The sequence below is a fragment of the Crocodylus porosus genome, unplaced genomic scaffold (assembly GCF_001723895.1).
Source record: "Crocodylus porosus isolate Cpor-Errol unplaced genomic scaffold, CroPor_comp1, whole genome shotgun sequence".
In the NCBI taxonomy this organism is placed as follows: domain Eukaryota; kingdom Metazoa; phylum Chordata; order Crocodylia; family Crocodylidae; genus Crocodylus; species Crocodylus porosus.
This window is the reverse complement of record NW_017728951.1, coordinates 35,021,176-35,043,601: the sequence shown is the minus strand read 5'-3', so window position 1 is coordinate 35,043,601 and position 22,426 is coordinate 35,021,176. Positions and strand designations below refer to the sequence as shown.

Below are 22,426 nucleotides of genomic sequence, written 5' to 3'. Positions count from 1 at the left end.
TAATATCTAACCTAAACCTATCCTCCCTCAGCTTGTGGCCATTGTTCCTGGTGACTCCAAGGGGGGCCCTGGTGAACAGACCTTCCCCCAGTCCCTGCTGGTGGCTCCTGATAAAGTTGTAGGCAGCCACAAGATCCCTCCTCAGTCTCCTCTTGCGGAGACTGAAGAGATTCAGGTCCAGGAAGACTATGTCCACTGCTACCCCTGCATTTAAAGGATTTGGTGACCTGGTCGTAGAAGGCCACCAGGTTGGTCTGACAGGACCTGCCTCTAATGAACCCGTGTTGGTTGCCCCTAAGCGTAATCTCCCCTGCTTGCCCCTCATGGACATGTGCCAGAATAATTCTCTCAAAAAGTGTTAATTCTGAAAATGGGTTGTTGGTTGAAGCTGTGTTGGTCTAAGGACATAGCAAGGCAAGTTTGTTTGGGTAAATGTGATATCTTTTATTAGACCAACTAAATAGTTGGAAAAAAGTTCTTTGCAAGCTCTGGGGCACAAACACCCTTCTGTCACTGTTAAGGTTAGCTTCTTTTTTCTTCAAGCTGTGAAGTTTCCATTTCAAATGGCAACATTCAATATCTTCCATATCACAGGGTTTTTGGTTGTAGCTGCCTTGGTCTAAGGCACAAGCAAGCAAGGTTGTGGCAGGGCACCTTTGGTGTGTGCCATTTTAAGGGCCAGAACAGGCAGCAGAGCAGCCTGCAGGTGGCTGCACTCCCAATCAGGAGTCACATGGCCAGGAGAAGGCCTCTTGACTGGGAAGTGGGACCAGCTGCCTGATGTAAGGACATACCCCGAGTAGTAGGGCCAGCAGTTTACTGCAAGCAGCCGGAGGGGGAACTTCACCCAGCTGGAGCTACTGCTCACTTAACATCTTATAGGTACAGGGCATGAACTAAAAGGATGGTAGGAGGTTCCTGGTCTTGGGACATGACCTAAAGCTACACCATGCTAGGGTAGGACAGCGTGGTGGAACTGTCTGTAGCAGGGTGGTCCCCAGGACATGCTACATTAGTTGCCTCCCTAGTGAAAGATGATTATGGGGCACCATATAGCCCTAGCAAACACAACCTGGTGGGTAACCCAGCAAGGAGGTTGGCAGAGCCAAGGGGATCCAGAATGGGGCAAGGAGCCCAGAATGAGTGACGATCAAGGAGCCCAAAGACTGGAGGGGTCACAGAGCCTAATGAGGGGCATGGAGCCTAGTGAGGCAAGGAGCCCAGAGGCTAGGAGCCCAAGTGTCTGTGAGGGGCAAGGAGCCCAGTATGAGAATCATGGAGCCCAATGAGTGTGGCTGGAGTTAGGGGCTGGGATTGTAATCTGGATGACATCTGAGAGGCATGGGACACAGTATAGGGAAGGTCGGAGCCATATATAAATGCCCTTGGCATCAGGGTATAAAATGGGCAGCCTCCCATATTTTACATCCATTATTTATGCATCAAGGTGTGGCAGGAGAGACAGGGCAGACTGCCCTAGACATGTGGGCAGGCCAGCATCTGGACCAGCCTCGTGACCGCGCCCTGTCACAAAGGTTCTTTGGGTAGATGCAATATCTTTTATTAGAACAACTAAATCGATGGGAAAAAGTTCTTTACAAGCTTTCGGGTGCCCATAAGCTTGTAAAGAACTTTTTCCCATCTGTTTAGTTGGTCTAATACAAGATAATGAAGTATTTGACATATTCAAATTCCTTTTCCTGTTCTTTTTCAGTTGAAACAATTCACCAATTCACAACTGATTTCATGAAGAGCTTAATTTCCTCATAAACTATATTTCTCAAATGTAATATTCAGCAAAATAATTTTGCCCCACTCCAATAAAGTGGATCTTGAACATGGAAAACTAACTCTTCTCCCTCAGACTAACAGAGGCTCAAATTTCTGCGGTCAAAAATGTGATTCTGAAGCAGACTGCTACAGGTGAAATGACAAAGCACACTCCCAACATGACAGAGGGTACAGTGACATCTTTGAACGCAAACACCATCCTGGGGGTTAAGAAAGACTATTTTCTCCAGTACTGAAAATTGGCCACTACACTGTGCATGGCACAAGTAAGCCCAGGCACTCCACTAGGAAGCAGGAAGGTATTGCCATCTTATTTGTACTGTGGTAGTTCAGAGCAGCTCCAGTCACATATCATGCAGTGTTGCACAGATACAGATATATAAACTAGGCTCAGGAAGTTAAGACCAATAGTCCAAACATGGCCAGTGGCTTTGGGCACCAAGCGAAAAGCATATTTGGCCTGATTTGCAGAAAGCCTAAGCAATGCACCCTGTCATTCTTTTCCTTGTGGGGAACAAAGAGCTGGCTTAGGGACTTGTTACATGTTGCACTTTGAGCTGCCCAAATATCGATCAGTGTTAGCACTAGCTCAAGCTTGGAGTTAGCAGTCATACCTTAACTCTAAAAACCTCTTACTGCCCCCCATCTGCACAGCTGACTTGTCACTGGAGGGCTGGCAAGCAGAACACTGACTAGGAGCTACAGCGGTGAGTTGCCACTATGGGGCTGGTGAGCCTAGACAAACTTCTACCCCTGCTCTAGGTGGGGGTGTATGAGAGATGGGTTGGGAGGGGGTGAGAACATGAAGCTGGGAGGCAGAGAGTTAGCAGGATCAGGGTGGGTAATGAAATGGGAGGTAGAAAGGTAATGAGAGAAGGTTGGTGAAATGAAGGAAGTCAGCCACAAATGATAAAAAAGTAGTAAAAATAAAAAGATACAGAGGATTTTTTTTTTTAAAGTCTCTTGTTTTAAAAACTTGGGATTTGGGTGGGGGGTCATGCTTCCCTGGATTGAAGTAGGAGTGATGATAGAAGGCACGTTTGAGGGAGATTTTGCCTCTGTCCTGGGAAGGAAGCCCCAGCAAAGGGGACTTAATCTGACCTACTACCTTATTCCTTCCCAACATCCCTTAGACCTCACTTTGGGATTAATCCATGACCTGTGAACTGGATGGTTGGCATGTGCTCTGTAAGCTGTTTGCACAGGGTTGCACCACTGAGGGTGGCGAGGCCACACGACCAGGGCAGGAGGGGGAGCTGGCTTGATGCCAGAAACAGGAGAGTTCAGGGGGTAAAAAGTTTGTCCACACAGAACAGGAGGATGAGGGAAGGGACACTGCATCCTAAGATGCTGAAGGGCTGCAATTTGGGCAGCTCATCTGTGGGGAGTAGCCACACATTAAAGGAACACGAGCTGGGTAACGGATCAGAGATAAACCTGCCTTGGAGTGATGTAACTTTAAGCAGCTTAAAGTGTTCTTAAAACTGTTTTTAGGTGTTAATATTTGGACAATCCAGAGGTTAAAAGCTCCAGGAGCCACCTAAAATTAATGTATAACAAGGACCTAAAAGTCAGGCAGCCTCCCCTACTCTTTGCTTCTTACCGGTATCCTTCTTTTACCCATTCCTTTTACCCTTCATTCATTCATCGCTGCCTTGTCTGCACCGTTCCCTCCTCCTCTTTATTTTTGTCTGGCTTCCACTCACTGGCTTCCTTGCTTCCATTCTTTGTAGAGGAAACAAAAGAAGAGAGGGACTAGAGGCCTCCCACACCCACCGTGCAGAATGGAGAACTGGGGACCAATGGCTTTCCAAGAGGTGTGTGTTTATGCCAGTGGTGCTCAATCTTTTGGCCCCATGAGTCAGATGAGTGGCAGAGGGCTGGTTCACAGGCCAGATCCCTCACAGGTCAGCACACAAGACCATTCTGTCTGCCTGCTGGGCTCTCCATGTGTCCCCAAACGTAGCAGTAAGGGAGGTGCAATTAATGCTGCCACTGCTCCCTGTCACCAAATTTTGGGATTCATGGGGAGCCTGGTGTGCCAGGTGACATGCCTTTACAGACCAGGGACTGAGCACCCCAGGTCTATACAATATGTACTCAGTAGCCACATGTTCAGCCTTGGGAGAGGGAATACTGGTAGAGGGACATCACTGGAGTCACTAGCAGCTGCAGATGTTCAACACCATAAAAATAAGGCCTAAGGCAGCTCACATTGTGTTCTCAATTTCATTATTTTCTTTTGAAAAATGCTGGTATAAGGCACCTACAAAAAGGCCCAATATGAGATGGTGCAAGACTGAGCTTAAGACCTGGGGTGTCTCTTTTGAAGCCTGTACCACAGTTAGTAATTTCCCTGCCCCCCTCTCTCTTACCATCTAGAGCTTCCTGAAAAATGGAAGTAGGCTGGAAAATAGCAGGGAGAAAGGGGAAAAATAAACAAGCAAATGACCTCTATTAATAACAACCCAATGGAATGAATGAGATAGGCTAGTTAAGGGCCAGGCAAGTAAAAATGCAAGCTTGGGCTGTGGGGTGCCTACTGGAGCTGGAATTTGTGAGAAACTCCCAGAATTAAGTACAGTTATTTTCTAAGGGGGTGGGGGGGGGCATATGTGTGCATGCATGTGCCCACTGCTCTTCTTACCACCCCCACAATGTTTCCTGCAGCAATGTGTCTGGACTCCAGCCAAACATTTGAAAGCTGCAGTGATCTTATTTTTTTTTCCTAGTTGATTGTATTTTTAAGCATTCCCACAGCTGTGGGAGAAACGATAGACAAGAAAAAACAGAGTTTGGGGACTTGGGGAATCCATCTCTGACTCTCCCACACCACAGCTGGAATATCCAGTGGGGCTCTGGGGCAGCTCTTGGTCCAGCAGATCTCCTTTAATATGGGGGGCAGTACTTTGTAAGTTTTAAATATGTTTTTGATTGGGCACATACAAGTCAGTAGGAAACTGACTTTTCCCATAAATTGACCTGAAAATGTCTGGATGACTCAGGTGCAAAGGATTAAGAAATAACAGTGTACTTAGATGTAGTAACAAAGTGCATCTGAGCATAATCTAGCCACTGACAGGCTATTGCTATTACAGAAGTAAATAAAAACCTCAACCAGGAATAGGATTCAGGTGTGCTAGGTCAGTGGTGGGCAATGATTTGGGTTCGAGGGCCACATAGGCTGTTTTGGTGAGCTGTTGCAGGCCAGGTCAGCACCCTGCCGACCCCCCCGCTCCCCCCCTGAACCAATTCACCAAAACTCCCTATGTGGGATGGGGCCCCAGTCAGCAATGTTCAGGATTGGGGCAGGTAGAAGAGGCCAGGATTACAGGGCAGGGTCATGGAGAAGTGACACTGTGGGGCTAGGGCTGGGCCAAAGTCACAATAAGCTTCCTGCATGCCCCTGCAGCAGGCACAGGTTCCACGGGCAGGGATGGGCTAGAACTAGACTGCAGCTCTGCCTTGCCCAGGCCCCATGCTGCCACTGCCCCATGATCCCATCCCTGGCCTTGGCCTCAGTTCCTCACACGGCTCCCCGGAGCTGCATTCAGGGCTGGGATCCTGGAGTGGTGAGAACACAGAGCTGGGGCAGAACTGGAAGCCACTGCTGAGCCTCACTGAGGGACTGCAGTACCCATGAGGGGAAAAGGAAGGCTGCAAACCCCATGGAGGTGGCTCAGGAAACCAAAGAGAGAATGCAGGGTCAGGGAATGGCCATGTGTCACCGCCAAACCCACCAAGTGGGAGGGAACTTAGCCTCCCTGCCCTGTCCTACCTGAGCCTGCAGGCAGGAAAGGGAAGGGGTGGTCCTGACAGCTACTCCACGCCCTTCCATGCACTTGGAAGCAGTGGCCAGGACTGGGCTAAGCCCGGGGTTGGGGGAAACAGGCAGTGCTGGGGCATCCAATGTCCTGTGCCAGTCCACGGCTTGCCCTGGGAAGTCCACATGGTAGCAGCTGGGTAGACCCCAGCCCCAACAGCTCAGTGTGTGGCACAGTGGCGTGGTGTGGGGGCAGTGGCAGCATGTAGCTCCCCACCTGGCTGTGCACCCTGCCCATGTGAGTCCTAGCCAGTCTCCATGGAGACTGGCCCTCCGCCCTAGCCCCAGATGCAGCCAGGGCTCCCACTGCTGCCACTGCCCCCATGCTGTTCCACTCTGTGCTGCTATGCCCCATGCTGAGCCGGTGGGGCTGGGAGCTGCTGGCGCCACAGTCATCCCGGAGCAAGCTGCGGACTGACATGGGATGGGGGTGTCCCAGTGCTGCCTGGCAGGGGCCAAGGGACCTCCTGCAGGCTGGGCCAAATCACTCCATGGACCAGATTTGGCCTGTGGGCTGGTTTTCACCCAGTTCTGTGCTAGGTGCTCTGCAAACATTATCATTAGGAAACTCCTGAATCCACCATTGAGTGATGTCTGTGGAAAATGCAAAATTGAATGGGCTTCGCTAAAATTAGTAGGCTCTGCGATTTTGGTGGGCTCACTGCAAAAAAAACCAACCCAAAACACCTTACTGGCAAGAACAGAGAAGTCGAGAAAAAGGGCAAGAAGCCCTGCAAACTTAAAGCATGGGGGCATATAAGGAGGAGGGAAGGGGGAGGGCAGGAGTGAGACAGAGCTGCTTACACTGTGAAGTAGAATAGCTTTAGGCAGCTGCATTGGGATCCTGGGCTGGCTGTGACAGGCAGCTGGGAGGCTGCACTGGGGTCCACAGGGCCCTAGCCCAGCTCATTGCATGCATGCACTTGCTGTCACCAGCAAGCCAGGCTGGGGCTCTGTGGGCCCTGGTGCAGTCTCCCAGATGCCTACCATGGTCAGCCCAGGAGCCCAGTGCAGTCTCCCCTCTTGGGGATGGCTTGAAACCATAGTTCAAGCACCCTGATTAATAACGTATGGATTAATACCTGATTAATGGCTTAATCAGGGTAGTTAAGCTATGGTTTCAGACCATCTAGCAATGTGCAGGAAGGGAGAGGATTGCCAGGGCTCCATGGAGAGACACATGGGGGGACTGCCTTGCTCGGCCTGTGAAAATGGCTGCTGGTCCTGGGATCTGCCTATGAAATTCGGCAGCTGCCTCCTCAAGTTTGATAGGCTCCTAATTATCATCAACATCATCTTCAGCATCAGTCATTGCTTTCAGTCTGCCAATGGGTAACACCATCCATCTCTTCCTACCTTCTCCTGTTACCATTATTACATTATTATTACACATTACCAGTATGATTATTACAGTCAGGCTGGGCCCTGTTGTACTAAGGTCTGTACAAATGCATAACTGGTGGTCACTCTCCCAAACAGCTTATGTGAAAGATGAGGGCTTACTTGTTCACAGTGCAGGGGTAACAAAACAACAATCTGGGTGGAAGTGCCAAAAATGGCATCATGTGATTTGAAAATTGTCATTTAAGTACACAAAGGTCAAGAGAATTCTGCCCAAATATAACAAGTAGCTGGGAGAAACACGCAGGTTAAGGGGGAGATGCAGGTTTTGGCCCACAGTAGAAGACAATCCCTACCCCCAAAAATTTAATTTCAATAGACAAAACAGACAAAAGTAAACGTCACACTTCCACTGTGAACCGCTAGATACCAACACTGCTAGCCTGTCTGGTATACTTCACACGTACTAGATGTTCTGTGTACTGACACAGCAACCTTCAGCGAGCAACTTTCATAGACTTTGCAAGTTAATCACAGTATTAAAGGCAAGTACAATTGTATAAAAAGTGCATAGAAAAGAAAGAATGCAATTGTGTTTTAGAAATAGACCATTTTGTAAGTGTCAAGTGTAATAATAGTTCATATGAATGAGGGGTTATAGGTAAGGCTACTGAAGAAGCTGTTTCCTGATTTCAAAATGCTTAATGCGTATGCTTAATACAAAGGGAACATTCTCTCAGTTTAGGGGCTTTGCAGGGAAATTAAAATATTTTTCCAAAAATCTGTTATCTTGTCAAGGGAACTGAAGAACTACACATTAGGAAAGATGCTAACGTGTTGGGCAAGTGGGCTTGCAGTGTGGAATCCCATCATGTAACACCAAGGGCTTGTTGACACTTACATTTGACAGCATCTTAACCAAACTAAAATGCCATTTGGTTAAATAGGGGCAGCTCCCTAGCATGGCCGCTGGTACAGCATGATAACTGTACATCAGCATGGCTTGTTTTGATATTGAATTAACTAAATCAGTACCCATTTAGTTACAGGCTGCAAATACAGAGCAAAGAGAAGGGCTAAGCAATGCTGTAATCTCATTGTTGAGGTTATTTTTGCCCTGAGCTCCTTCAGCAGATGGGCTCTATGACTGCTTCTCCTGTGATAATTGGTTCACAAATCCTTTATTACATTTATCCCAGGTGGTGACATGGTCACCTGAATTATTTAAACAATATCAGGCAAAATCCTGAAGGATGCAACTGGCAAGATGTGGCTTTGCAGAATTTCCCACTCTTATCTCCATGCTTCACAATAACAAGGAGCTTAATGCTTGGAGGAGTTCAATGCCAAAACCAGCTTGCTTCTCCCTCAGGGAGAGGGACCTGCTATCTTAGTCCAAACAACACAGCTCTTCCCAGTATGAACTTTAAGAAGCCTTGCTTTTGTGCTCCTCCTTGTGGCAGGAAAAGCTATGTTTTCTTTCCTAAGAAAATCTCTTAAGTAATATTTTTGTCTCCAGAAGTAAATATTTTTGAGGCAGCACATTGTGGGAGTAGTTCAAGCAAAGCTTGCTCTGCTTTTTCCAGTCCTGTGGCTAAACAGAAGATTTTCTTCTCTCAGTGTTCTGTTCAGGTACCTTTTAAGTAGCAGGAATTTCCCACTAGTTAAAGGTCTAAAGCAGGGCTTCCCAAAGTGGGGCCTATGATTCACTCCTGGACCACAAAGGAATTTTTAATGGTCACTCTTCTCAAGAGACCCAGCTGATTGGTAAAGCTGTGGCCATTGACTGTTCAGTATTATCTGACTGAAAAAGCTTAGCAGCAGCCCTGTGATCCATTGTTAAGGATAATGGATGTCTTTTGTAATAGAATGATGCTTGATTCTCATTATAATTTTGCATATGTAAAAGATATAATAGAATCAAAGAAAAGTACACCATATAATATTATGATTTATCTACTGAACTGCAGTGCAGATTCCTTTGGTTATGCAACGCTTCAGAATGATGTCCTGCTCATCAAGTGCCCTACGTGAGCCAACTTTGGGAACCCCTCGTTTAATATACGCAGCTTATGAAAAATCAAGCGTAGAGAGTTGCAAGTGAAGATGGTGCAGTTCCATAGCAGAAGTAACACACATGGATCACCACTGAACATGCAGGATGCAGGGCTGCAATTTTTGTTGGCACCACAACAAGTAGGGGTATAGTGCATGTTTTATGCTGGGAAACTATTGCACAGTCATATGTCTGCTGAATAGAAGTTCACATCCCAAAGCACAACTTTAGTTTAGAGAAATATTTTAAGATGTAGACTGGACAGAACATAGCTTTGGCCTTAAAATTCAGTCTGCAGCTCTTGGAATAAGAAGAGACTTCTTTGATTTGCAACGACAGACTGATATACATGTCACTGAGACTGTAAATCTAGGATCCCACCATGTTACTTTGACAGAATTTCTTCTCCTGTGACCATGCATTTTTTCCACCTGGTTTAACATCCTTCTACCCCTGGTGGAATGGACTAGTAAATGCCCTCTTCAACCCATAACACTATCCCATATGCTTCCAGTCCCTTCACTGGGATATGATGAGATGTGTATTGTGAATATAAAGCAGTAGTAGATATGTAAGGATATTTTAAGGTGCGGCTGAACAGGTAAGGTCCCGCAGACTACTGCAGGGTCTGGATACCACGTAACCAAACGACTGAATAAAGGAATACTTCCACTGTTAAGTATAACTTCTTTGTTGATCTAAGGCAGCGGTTCCCAAACTATGACAGATTGTGCACCACCAATTTAAAATGATACAACTTTAAGTACCACCAGCAAATTTTTCAGTTCAACCTTAAGTACCACAAGCAAATTTTTGTCATATAAAGTAATTATACAAAATCTGTTAACGCGTACCACTGACAGGTTGTCTGCGTACCACTGGTGGTACCCGTACCACAGATTGGGAACCACTGCTCTAAGGTCATGAACACAAAGATGCGGCAACATTAAAATGGAACTGCCTCCCTCTCAAAGAGCTAAAAATGACAAGGAGTGAGGAGCACTGAGTCTGCTGTCACTCAGCATGCTATGTAATCAAAGAAAGACAAGCTGATTACAGGGGCAATGCTGACCATATGGAATCTTTCATTACTGCCCACACCAGTGACTGCATTGACAATTAATAATGCGCATCTCCAAACAGAACAAGCATATCCCTACAATAAGTTTAGCCCTTAACAACTGCATACTCCCATCCCATAATTACATGCACATTAGCAATATGAGATACTGTTCCCATGCATAGTTAAGTCCAAAGCCCCTGGGCTAGGGAGAGACAGTCAAAAAGCCTGAGCCTGAATTGATTCAATCTTTGCAGGTTAGTTTAACCTGCCTAGATGGAACCAAGTTGCAAGTTAATAGACCCACACCTTGCCTGCACAGTCCCAGGCTTTTCCCCACTCACTGCTCAAGGCGCGGGAGTGTTGCCAGCCCCCAACCCCCAGCTAGCACTCTGAGGCAAAGGGAGGGTGTGCAGTGCATGCATCTGTTGATGATACTGACCTTTTCAATCTCCCTCCCCACTTCATACAGTCTGCAAACCTGACAGGTGAGGGGGCCAACAGGGAGCTGATAACACAGCATTTATCAGACCATCAACAAAACAAAAGCCTCTCTCATTAGTTCAAGCTCTTTTTAACAACCTTTTTCCAAGGAAGGAATGGAGGGACATTACCAGCTGACCTGTTGATTAGCTCCAAAAAGCCCTAAGCAGACACTGTTCTGTCTGTCTCAGTGAAATAGGAGACACAGACACCTCTCAGCATTAGCTAGATGTCATTACTAAATGTCAAGGGTCTGTGTGGCTAGGGTCCATGATGTGAGAGGCAGGGAAGGAGGGGGAATCCCTGCTTGAGCAGCAAGCAGCCAGGGGGAGGGGAGGGCAGGGGGAAGCCAGGGCTCTGACTAGGGATCAGAGGGGAGGGGAGGGGCCAGCCCTGTTCTCTGGAGCAGAGAGTACAGCCCAGCCCAAGGCTGCAAAGTATCTTGGATGCTGGCGGACTCTGATTTAACTTAAACCAGGAAGGGGTCTGGGACAGACATTTCATAAACAGACATTGACAGACATTTCATAAACTGGTTTGACCCAAATAGTAGTAGTAGGGTGATACTACATTCAATCAGGTGTATCTCAAACTTGTTTCAGCCATTTTCAAACTGGTTTACGTGCACTGAATATCAGTTCTGTTACAGGTTTAAACCAGTTTCTGATCATGTATATAGGTTTATGTGTAATGTCTGTCCCAGTTTCTGATCATTTATATAGGTTTATGTGTAATGTCTGTCCCTGGCACAGAAGATCTACCTGGCCCTGCAATGAAAGCAGTGGAAAACCTTGGGTTCTACCTGCCATCTCTTCAGGGCCCACTGGAGTGATTTCAGAAATGGAATGGAGCTTTGCATACTGTGTGGTAGATTCTCCATCACGCGGAGTCTCTTTCTTAAAGATCTTCTCTAGCTCAACTACTAGTATTAGGGCCCCATATAGGAACTGCTGAGAGAATTTTTCTTGCTGTGTTATACAAGGTGACTCAATGTTCATAATATACCTTTCTGGCCTTAAGATCTATTCACCTACCTGAAAGGTATAACACCATGGAGAGGAAGAAGCAAATTGGTAAAAGGATAAAATAAAGAGTAATTGAATGGATCAATAGAAATAGAAAAGTTAAGCCAAACAGCTTGACATCTTCCTTTCAGTGTAAGGGGGTTGAATAAGTTCCCAGAGTGCTCAAATTAGCATGGACAAAGTCCTGAAAAATATAATTTTGAAGACAACCCTATGCTCGTTCCCTGGAGTTTATTATTCAGATATGAGTGATTTGGCCCTTCAGACTTCAACTCAGTGGTTCTGAACCTTTTTAGATGCAAGTCATCCCTTAGAAAATGCCAGCTCTTAGTTTTCACTCACTTTTTACCTACAGAAAATTAATATAGCAATTCTTCTATTGAAAAGAACTCAGAGACAACAACAGGTCAGAATGCTTGTAATACTCTGGATTCCTATTTGAAAGCTCTGGTTTAGTCTTGTAAGAGGCAGTTAGCTGCAATGGTCTGAAGTCAGGCAGAAGGCAGGGTATATTTGAACTGTACAGACTAACTAAATCAGATATATTATCTGTAGCATAAGCTTTTGTGACTAATTAACTAATTACTCACATTTAAAAATATTGGCCAACTTTATTTTGGCCAGATTATCTTTTCACTAGCATTATCACTGCTTCTGTTTTACAGATAGGCCGAGACTGTTCTGTAACGAAAGATAATATACTTCATTTTCAGGCTATTATCCAGTTCTCAATGTCTCATATTTGCACGCTCTAGAATAGGTTAATAATATTAACAGTGTCACATCAATATGGTTAAATAGAACAATTTATTCACACCAATGCCACTGCGAGCCTCATTTTGTTTAAAAAGTGGCTTAACTAGTTTCTTTAGGAGATACTTCTGACAACATGAATATTAAAGAGCAATGTAAAGGAAGCTTATTAACTTGATATTGAGTTTTGACTACAATTCTTTCCGCACCTCTCAATGTTTAATAATCAGATGAAAAGTAACAAATATGCCATGCATTTCTCAAGTGCTACATTATTTAGTGCCTAAACATTTAACAAAGCAGTTAATCTAAACTTATTTCCTCAGTCTAGAATACTGATAGAAAGGCAGATTTTATGCACTCAGCTATACTCTCAGGCATTGTTAATGAGAGCAATAATACTGGATATGCAATTCAAGAAGGACCTCCCGGCTGAATACTTAATACAGTTATATCTCAAGATCCTAAATTACAAGGCCAGGTTAGCAAGGGAAAAGCAAAGTTCTTCAGAAAAACTGGTCAGTCAAATAGGCAGCAAGTATCCCAGCACGGTGTTAGGGTTGTGGGGTTCTCCTGTCCAACAAAGAGGGTATTAAACCAAAGTTCAGAATAAGGGTGAGATTAGACATTACAATTAAACCTTTTTAAGGGCACTTAAAACAAGTATCACCATATATTCACACTTGTTAACAAGTGCTAAGTGCCATCAAGGGTTGCATCCAGATAAGCGTGCATGTGTAGACGTGTGCGTTTCCCATAGCACAAAAAGCAGCAGTACATATTTGTGCCACTGCTTTGTCTCAGGGCAAGCCCCTGCACTCTAGCGCATAGCAAAGTGACATGGATGGAGTATGGGAGGCTGGGTACAGCAGCTGTGGGATGGGGTGTCCATTTGCCTGAGCCCCAGCTAGGCCTTCCCTCTGCCCACTCTGGGACCATCAGGGAGGCTTGAGTGCCCCAGCCCTGGTGGCTGGTGCTGGCATGTTGCTGACTCCCTCTGCTGGACACTGCCCTGGGTCAGAGGCCTGAGCCACAGCTGGTAGTAGTGGGAGACACTGGCCGTGAGGGTCACCCTCTTTCTTTTTTTATCTCTCATCTTTTTCTTTCTTTCTTTCCCTCTTTTCTTTTTCTTCTCTTCTTTCTTTTTTCTCTCTCCCTTCTTTTTTGTCTTTTTCTTCTCTTTCTCTCTTTTTTCATTCTTTTCTTTCTCTCTTTTTCTCATTCTCATCACAAAACGATTAACAAAACATATACACAAGAACAACGGTAGTATAAGAAGTTTTATTTATTGTCACCAGGTTTAGTATTTTTAGAAAATCTGGTATTTACTGTAAAAAAAGGGAACATTTATGATTATTAACTATACTAATATGCAGTGAGTCCTGCCATATACCCCCACCCTTGTTTTGTTTTTCTGGCATGCTGGCACTCTGGCACCTTCCAAGATAGACACTGTAGTTTTTTTTGGCACTCCAGCCTATAAAAGTTGCCTACCCCTGCCTTAGAGTTAACAAGTGCTAACTGTAATGTGTAAGTCTACCCAAACAGAAGTGGGATTCCTTCTTTTTCAGCAATCCCTCAGAGTCGAGGATGATTGCCTTTCATGGTTGTTTTATCTGCAGAGATCCCGGTTTTCTCTGATTTAAAAAAAATCCCCAATTTTCATTTAAAAAAATTAACCCCAAATCCACATTTTTCCATGATTAAGATGCAACACCACTATATATATATATACACATATATACACACTTCTATATATTAGCAGTGTTGCATTTAAATCACGGAAAAATGTAGATTCGGGGTTACTTTTTTTAAATGGAAAATTGGATGTTTTTTAAATTAGAGAAAACCAGGATCCTTGCTTACCTGTGTATCTGAAGGTGGCTGATGAGGCCTATCCAGGATCAACAGACTCTACTGCAGCTCGGTTACATGTTTCCATGTGAAGTGGGTGGTGTTAGATTCCTGATTTGGTCCATGACATGCTAGTTCTGCCACTCCCACTTCTCCTTCTCCCGTTGTTGTTATGAGGTTTCAAAATACTTAGATCACACGTTTTCAACCTTTTTTAATAAGTTAAGTGGACTCGGGGGCAGGGCATGCAGCCGGATGCGGAGTGGGGAGGTTGGGGGCATGGCTTTTACGGGGTGTGGGGGTAGCACGCAGCCAGACACAGAACCACGTGCCAGCTTCCCTCCCCACCTGCCATGTCCAGCTAGCTAGGCAACACCTGTGCAGCCCAGAGGGGAGCTGCAGCCCTCATCCCTCGCTGCCCTGCTGCTGGGAGGTGGCGGCACAAGGTAATGGGTGGCGGCAATCCATCCCTGCCCACCCACACGTACCCCCTAGAGCCTTCCCAAGTACCCTCAGGGGTACACATACCCACGGTTGACAACCCCTGACTTAGATCCCTAAAGCAGACTCTTCCTCCATTTGGGGCAGGCCCAGACAATAGTCTCCCACAAGTTGACCTTGATGTTGCATTTTTTAAATGGCCTTCAGAATGTCCCTGAAGCACTTCCTCTGCCCTCCTTTTGAGTGTATGCCTTGGCTGAGCAGGGAAAATAAAACTTGCTTTGGGAGTCTGGAGTCAGACATCCGGATGACATAGCTGGCCCGACAAAGTTGATGTTGGATGATCGCATCAATAGTCATGGTGTTTGATTGCAGGTAGACACTGATATTGGTGTGTCCGTCTTCCAACTGGACTTGGAGGATCTTCTGCAGGAAGCGTTGATGCTTCTCAAACAACTTTAGATATCTCTTGTCTGTTGTCCATATCTCAGATCTGTACAGCAAGATGGAGATCACAACTGTTTGATAAACCATGAACTTGGTTTTGGATCTGATGTCACAATCTTTGAACACCCATTTCTTCAGGTGTCCAAAGGTGGCATTTGCACATTTGAGGCAATATTAGATTTCCTTCATCAATGTTAGCCTTCTGCGAGAGATAGCTTCTGAGATACGGGAAATACTCAATGTTCTCCAGAGTTTTACCATGGATCTGGATTACTGGAGCTGGAGACTGTTTATTAGGAGCTTGTTCGTGGAGTCTTAGTCTTCTGAATTCTAGGCATCAGTCCCATTTTCTTGTATGCCTTGGTGTCCATGATTGCCTGAAGGTCTGCTTCCGAGTGAGCATATGTTACAGCATCATCCGTGTACTGAAGCACAATGACTGAGGTTGGGGTAGTCTTGGTCTTGGCTTGGAGTCAGCTCAGGTTAAACAGCTTACCATCCATTCAGTAATTTACCTCCATTCCAGCTGGAAGCTTGTTGGTGGTCAGATGTAGCATTGCAGCAAGAAATATTGAGAAGAGTGTTGGAGCAATGATGATAACTCCTGTTTTAACCTCAAAGGGATCTGTGATAGATCCGTTACTGTGAAACGCCACTCACATACCGTCATGGAGTAGGCAGAGAATGGTGGCAAATTTTAGTGGGCATCTGTACTTCAGAAGGATCCTTCACAATGCTTCTCGGTTGACAGAGTTGAAGGCTTTCATGAGGTCCAAGAAGGCCATGTAGAGAGGTTTGTGTTGTTCCTGGAATTTCTCCTGCAGCTGGTGAGCTGTGAAGATCATGTCACTTGTGTCTCTGGTAAACCCCATTGAGATTTTGGGAGGAGCTCTCCAGCAAGTGGAAGGAGATGGTTTAGGAGGGTTCTAGCAATGATCTTCCCTGTGGTGGACAGCAAGGTAATCCTTCTGTAGTTTCCACAGTCAGATTTGTCTCCTTTCTTGATGACTGTCATAACTGGGGCATCCCTGAGGTCATCTGGGATTTCTTCATAATTCCAGATCCTTAAAATGAGGGCATGAAGCTGTGAGCTGTTCTCTTCACTGTTTGCAGATTTCAGCAAGGATTCCAGATGCTTTGTTGTTCTTCATCTACTTGATGGCTTTCCTCACCTTGTCAAGGGTTGGAGGGATTCCAAAATAGTCTCTGACTGCATGTTGCACAATGGAATTGAGAACACTCTAATCAACAGCACAGCCTCAATTGAGAAGGTCTTCAAAATGTTCCCTCCAACGGGCATTAATGACTCCCCTTTCCTGATCAGGTCTCCTTCATCCTTAAGTCTCAAGGGGGTTGGTCCCTGACTGCTCAGACCATAGATGGCTTTGGTGGCACTGAAGAAACCATCCATATCATGGATGTCAGCAAGATGTTGAATCTCCTTAGCCTTGTCTTTCCATTTGTTCTTCATATTGGGTTTATATTGGGGTTATCCAGGGTCTGACTGTCCCATAGGTGTGGCACAGTCATTAACACGGTTGTTTACACATGCAGCTTGAATGGCCATTAATTAGAATTAGCTCCAATTGTCTGTGTGCATGTATGTGTGTGAGGGGGTTATCTCAGTATTTCACAAGTATTTAAAGTGGGACAGTGAGTACATCTGTAGGATCTCAGAATAAAAGGCTTTGTCCCAGGAGAAATCCAATGTCTGTTTTTAGCCTCTGAGACATTTGACTTCACAGACACTCCTCCAAGCTCCTCATCCAGCATCTCTCCAAATCTCACATCTCTCTCTGAACCTTGGTTTTGAAAAACCTCCATGCTTTAAACCAAAACTCAGTCAGAATAGCATAACTGAATGATTTTTTTGTTAAAACCACAAGAACTCCCAGACATTTAATGATTTCAGTGACCCATGAGCCTGAAAAAGGTACAAATTTCCTTACCCAAGCTTTTGGGTGAAGAAGACCTTAGTCTGCCCTAGATCACAATGGCAGATACATCTTTCATGGATCTAGGTTCTGTTGCAAACAGTCCACATGGGTCTGGTCTTGGCCATATGGTATCCATCATCCACCATGCAGTAGATTTATTCAGAACCAGGGAAATACCAGAAATGCACAACTGTGCCTGAAGGTAAAGCAGGGTCTGAACATTTCTGGCAAATCTTATGTCCCAGTCCTAAGTGTTGGTAGGAAAATCAGCCCTTTGAAAAGGCTGAAGATCTCTCGAGCATGTGTACTTCAGATAATGTGTTTCATTAATAAGAATCCCTCTGCCTAATATTGAGCCCATCTATATTATGATACTGCATATTAAGACTATTTGAAACTTCACAGCAACAGCAAGGCTAAAATATTGGTCCTTCTGCTCCAAAACAGCCCCTCACTATCACACCACTAAAACAGTGGGAGCCAATGTTTTTGGCAGGCATGCCACAAATTAGCCTCACAACCTCCCCAAGTACCACTCCGATCTCTTTCCCCTGTCCAAACTACTGCTCTGCTTTCTGCTTCCAGCCCTGTGCTCCCTCTCTGATCTGTTGTTCTGCCTTCTGCTTTCTTCCCTGTGTTCCCCATCCTATTCGCTGCTTTACTTTCTGCTTCTTGCCCTATCTGCCACTGTGCAGATTGTGGGAGGAAGTTATGCTGAGTACCTGGGACCTGGTTGGCTTAATGAGGGGGGTCAATACATTTGCAATGAACACAGGGAAGCAGGTTTGAGGGTTAACTGGTGCTTTAGGACTGGATTCTGTGCATATATCATTGGGACGCTTGAGTAGCTTTTTGTGGGACACTTTTTCTTGCGATCAAAATCTGGTGATGAGGGAGAGATCAGGAGTAAAAGGTTCAGCTATGGTGCTGTGTGGCATGGTGACAAGTAGCCAAACACAATCCAGATATGACACACATATGCATGGTTCATTTAGGGTACAAAATGGTTCTGTGAAATCCTCACTATGCTGCACAAAACAAATTATAACAAACCTTGCAATGTACCTGAGGGTGCTAAGGGAGATGGCAGATGTGACTGTAGAGCTGCTGGCCATTAACTTTAAAAACTCATGGTGATCAGGAGATCACGGATGATTGCAAAGGAGCAAATATAGAGCTCATCTTTAAGAAAGGGAAGAAGGAGGATCCAGGGAACTACAGAATGGTCAGCCTCACTTCAGTATCTGGAAAAAAAAAAATCAGGGAGAAGGTCCTCAAGTAATCCATTTCCAAGCACTTGGCAGAAGAGGTGATTATGAACAGTCAGCAGGGGTTCACCAAAGGCAGGTCATGCCTGACCAACCTGATTGCCTTCTATGATGAGATAACTGGTTGTATGGATGGGGGAGAGCAGTGGACATGATATACCTTGACTTTAACAAGCCTATTGATATAGTCTCCCACAACATTCTCACAAGCAAGTTAAGGAAGTTCAGGTTAGATGAATGGACTGTGAAGTGAATAGAAAACTGGCTGGATCATTGGGCTCAATGGCTCGATGTCTATTTGGCAGCTGGTATCATGTGGAGTGCCTCAGGGGTTGGTCCTGGAGCTGGTTTTGTTTCATATTTTCATCCATGACCTAGAAGATGGCATACAGTGCACCCTCAGCAAGTTTACACATGACACCAAGCTGGGGGGGAATAGTAGTTATGCTGGAGGGTAGGGCTAGGATTCATAGTGACCCAGACAAATTGGAGGACTGGGCCAAAAGAAATCTCATGAGGTTCAATAAGGACAAGTTCTAGGTACTGCACTTAGGACAGAACAATCCCCTGCACCAGTACAGGATGGGGACCAACTGACTAAGCAGCAGCTCTGAGGAAAAGTCCCTGCAGCTTATAGCGGAAAATGAACTGAATATGAGCCAACGGTGTGCCCTTATTGCAAAGAAGGCCAATGGCATACTGGGCTGCATTAGTAGGAACACTGTCAGCAGATTGAGGGAAGTAATTAATTCCTTCTATTCAGCACTGGTGAGGCCACATCCAGAGTACTGTGTCCAGTGTTGTCCCCCGCTCCCCTCCACTACAAAAAAAGATGTAGACAAATTGGAGAGAGTCCAGTAAAGGGTAACAGAAATCATTAGGGGGCTGGGCACATGACTTCTGAGAAGACGCTAAGAGAACTGGGCATATTTAGTCTGGAGAAGAGAAGACTGAGGAGGGATTTAACAGCAGCCTTCAACACCCTTCAGGTGGTTTCTGAAGGGAGGTTCCAAAGAGGACGGAACTAGATCTTGGTGGTGGCAGATTGCAGAACAAAGTGCAATGGTGTCAAGTTGCAGCAGAGGAAGTTTAGGTTAGGTGTTAGGAAAAAGTCTCTCACAAGGAGGGTAGTAAAGCAGTGAAACAGGCTACCCAGAGTGGCCGCGGAGTCTCCATCCTTGGAGGTTTAAGACCTGGCTAGACAAACCCTTGGGCAGGACAATCTAGTTGGGGATGGTCCCACTTTGAGCAGAAGGCTGGATTAGATGACCTCCTGAGGTCCCTTCCAACCCTAATTTTCTGTGATTTTGTGATAATGGCTGAATTCAGTGGTTGTTTGAGAGGCAGGCTCCCCAGATTTCCTCCCCAGCTCTTACACTGATTTGCTGTACAGCCTTGAAGAAATCACGTAACTCTTGATTTGCAGAGATAGGAGTCCCCCCTCCTGCCTGAGACCTTCAGTTGAAGTGGTAGTTGCTCATCATCACATTTGTAAGGTAGACCCTTAACTCCCTTTTAACTGAGGTTCTTCATCTCTAAAATGGGAATACATAAGACTAACATCCCAGGAAGCATACTTAGGAAGTGGATTAAAATGTCTTATATACATGAAGCATTTTTTTTTAGTGTCCATCTTTACATGGCTCTAATTTTGTGAACCATTCCGCAATAGCTGGTGATTTACAATTGCTGCCTTAGGTTTCGTCAGCAGTGCAGTCCTGAGAATATAAGTTATTGTTGTAGCTGCACGTGTCAGGAAATGCACTAGTAAACTGTAAATAATTATTCTGCTTTGAGTTCTCAACAAAATGGGTTCTGCTGGGAGTTGAACATGAACAATAGGTCAGAGATGGCAGAATCGAACAGCCAGCATACCCTTTGAAAGAGCTGAACTACTGAGTTGCTAGTACATTAAACGTTGCCTTTCCATGGGAAATTTGTGGCTAAATATGCATGAGGCTTTAGTGGAACTCATGGCTTTTTAATTTGTAAGCTGTGTTTTCTAGTAAAGAATTACAGACACCAGTCCTGAATCAGACCCTCTAATTATTCCAGCAAGGCCCAGACACAAAGCAAAGGTACTTGGAAAACATACCTGGAAAGTTCTTTCAATAGGATGTGTTGCCTAGCAGTTAAAGCCCCCAACTGTTAGATAAGAATCCTAGATCCAATTTCCAGATGAACTTCTGACTCACTCCACAATCAAGGGCAAGTCACTTATACATGTCATACCTTGGTTTCCTATCTGTAAAATGTGGGTAATGCTACTGAACAAGAGGAATTGTTTTTACTGATACCTAGATGGCCATATAGGGTGATAAGGGGGTGTAAGTTCCCCCACACCTCCATGCATGGGCATCTCAAATTTGCAGCCTAAGCATGGTGGAACACATAGGATCCATGGGACCCATGGATGTTCTCCCACTGCAAGCAAGAAGGTATGATGGGAACCTGAAAGCAGCAGCAGGAGGCTGTGAATTCTTCTAAACAACTTGTCACAAGGACATGAAAAAGAAAAGGAAAGCATTTCTGCCACTATAAAAAAATGTATGGCAGTGAAATGAGACACCAGGTGATGTCAGTTTCCACCCCCTGTTCCCTGTAAAACACAAGAGTAAAAGAATTCGACAGTGAAGCCAGAAGGGACCAAGGGAAGAAATGAAAGCTCCTGTTAGTCCTGCTAGTGCAGTGGTCTCCAACTGTTTTAAGTAGATCACCTTTGGTATTTAAAAGCAATCCAAGATCTACTGTGTGCCGCTGTTACCCCCTCCCCCCTCAGCAGACTTCTGTGGGGAGGGACGTGGGGGCAGATTGAGGCAGAGGCAGAAAAAATTATTTGGGGCATGCCTCCCCAGCAGGTAAGTCCCACCCGGCCAGGTGGGAGACAACTATCAGTGTAGAAAGTTCTTGAAGATCTGTGACAGGGTTCCTCTCCAGGGGTGGCTTTGAAGCCCCTGGAATCGCTGCAGCCCTCACTTTGTGGGCGATCACCCCTTCATTCACCTGCCATGCCTTTATGTCTGTTACTTTTATAAGGGAGGCTGCACCAGGGCTTTTCAAATTGCTCTCTCAAATGAGCACCAGATGCCCATTGTCACTGCCTTATGGAATAATTGCATGGCTCCGTTCCTCCCCTACACCATTTTCCGTGCCTCAAACTTGGCATCCTCATTGATGTTCCCTTCTGTTTAGCCCCTTGTCTGGGGGGTTCTTGGACCCTCACTGGTCCCACATGCTCAGCCCCTCAATCTGGGATCCAGACCCTTTCCTGGGTCCCTAGGAGCCTCCTCCTCCCCTTAGTTCCTTCCCATACCTCCAGACAGGTTCTTGCTGTAGCCCTTCTGAAGCTGCAGCCATCCTGCTGAGGTGGTGCTCTCTCAGCAGGCTCCAAGATGTTACTGCTGGATCATCTCAGGGCCTGGGCTCGTATCCTTCTCCAGGGTCAGATGACTGCAATCAGCCCAGGCTGCTTCAGCCCTAACCTGCCTACTCTTAAAGTATCAGGAGCACCAAACCAACTGCCACAGGATCCTGTAATGAAAATGCCAAGAATTACTGTTGTTTGTGGTACTTTAACCTAGGCTCCAACTCAGGGTAGTATTGGGGATGGAAGAGCCAGGGATCTGGGAAACTGATAGGAAGGGAGAGTGTGACCAAGCTTCCTCTTAGTGACTTGGATTTAAAGACTCATAAATAGGTATTTACTTTTTCGTGATTCTGCATCTTTTTTTTTTTAACACAGAAACCATGAAAAAAAGTAGTTTCTGCAAACCCTGCAAAAATGGTGATCCCTCCAAGTTTGGCACAGGATCACCAAGGGGAAAAAAAGCTTACTAAAAATAAAATGCTCAGGCCACTGTGGCCAAGCCTCACATCCTGCTAAGGGGAGGACAGGGGGATGGGAGGGGGAAGCCGCTGGCATGAAGAGAAACAGCAAAATGTCAGCTGCCCTCTCCCCTGCCCCCCCCAGCTGCTGACTGGCTAAGAGGGCTGCCCATTGAACAGCCCTGCCCCCATCCACCATCAGCAGCAAATCTGGGCTGGGGGAGTGGGCAACTGTGGGTCAGGAGTGAGGGGCACCAGCGAGGCTAGGGACCTGTGAGTCAGAAGTGACAGGCACCAGCAGGTCTGGGGGAGGGGGGGGTGA

General features: G+C 45.7%; 1 protein-coding gene across 5 annotated transcripts in view; it reads right to left on the bottom strand.

Annotated features, from left to right (window-relative positions):
• ARHGAP22 (Rho GTPase activating protein 22) overlaps positions 1-22,426 on the bottom strand; it is a 333,567-nt gene that overhangs the window by 144,262 nt on the left and 166,879 nt on the right. The window lies entirely within an intron of this gene.